This window comes from Apaloderma vittatum, unplaced genomic scaffold (genome assembly GCF_000703405.1).
Source record: "Apaloderma vittatum isolate BGI_N311 unplaced genomic scaffold, ASM70340v1 scaffold13155, whole genome shotgun sequence".
NCBI lineage: Eukaryota > Metazoa > Chordata > Aves > Trogoniformes > Trogonidae > Apaloderma > Apaloderma vittatum.
The window spans coordinates 16270-17642 of record NW_009716564.1 but is presented as its reverse complement, the minus strand read 5'-3'; positions in this window follow the sequence as shown (position 1 = coordinate 17642).

Below are 1373 nucleotides of genomic sequence, written 5' to 3'. Positions count from 1 at the left end.
ATAATGGCAGGAGAGAAGCGACACTGGGCTGGTAATTCTGAGCCCACAGCCTCCGTTACCTCCACACAGCGTGCAACACGAGTGATCCGGGGCTCAACACACGCCATCATTCACAAAAAATACCCAACATGGACTGTAAGCTTGGAATTAAAGATCCAACATCACAGAACCACAGGAAGTGCTTCAATCAATTTTATCTCAGAATTCAACCAATTCAAAATCTAAAGACTCGTAGAACAGACTCACAGGATGGCTTGGGCTGGAAAGCCCACTCAGTGCACCGTGCGGCCGTCAGACAGGGACATCTTTCACTAGACCGAGCTGCTCAAAGCCCCAGACGAGCTGGCCTTGAACAATTCCCAGGGAGAAAGCATGTCCATAACCTGCCCCAGACTCTCACCACCCTCATGACCAGAGGCAGCTCCCTCAGCCGCCCTGGTTCCCCCTGCCCCTCACCACTGCCAAGGCCTGGGCACGGCCCCGCAATCTCCCCACCAGTGCCCCTCCCAGGCAGGAGAGACCTGGACACCACGGAGGAGACCAGTACCAAAGGCAAGAGGGAAAGCAGTTCTCCATCGGCATGTGACACATGGCACAAGAGTACAGCAACAACCAGCCCTTGGAAGGGAATTTCAGAAGCGCCGTGAGTGCAGGTAAGCCCTGCTTTCTACTGGCACCAGCCAAGCCAGAGGAATGCTAGTGCAGCTTCTGTAGAAATCCTTCTGCTTCTTCTTAAAGGGTACAACTGCACTCGCCTGCGAGAAACCACGCGTAAGCCTATCGAATCCAGAAACACTGTCCTGGAGTACGATTCCTGACATCCTTTCAGAAACAGCTGAAATGACCAGAAGTTTGGATTGCCTGTCCAAAGCAACACATTTGCCCTTTCCAACCTCCCTGCAAGTGGAATGTGCCATGACAGCGTGCGTGGGCACGCTGTGGTGGCACTCTAACCCGCCCCACCAATGTCTCAACGTGTTCTCGTATGAAACACTGGCAAAACCCTCCTAATTTTCAAGGTATTACAAACACAAAATTCAAATTCTTTCACTGGTAACTCAAGTTCCTGTTAGGTTACATGGTAAAAAAAGCTCATCTGCACACACACACACGAGCAGGGAGACAACAGCAGGTGAGTGCCCCCTCAGTAAGTTGCAGATGGCACCAAGCTGGGAGGAAGCGTCGATCTGCTGGAAGGTAGAGAGGCTCTCCCAGAGATTTGGACAGGCTGGGTCGCTGGGCCAAGGCCAGTCCCATGAGTTTCAATAAGGCCAAATGCCGGGTCCTGCACTTGGGCCACAACAGCCCCCGGCAGCGCTACAGGCCTGGGGAGGAGTGGCTGGAGAGCTGCCAGGCAGAGAGGGACCCGGGGT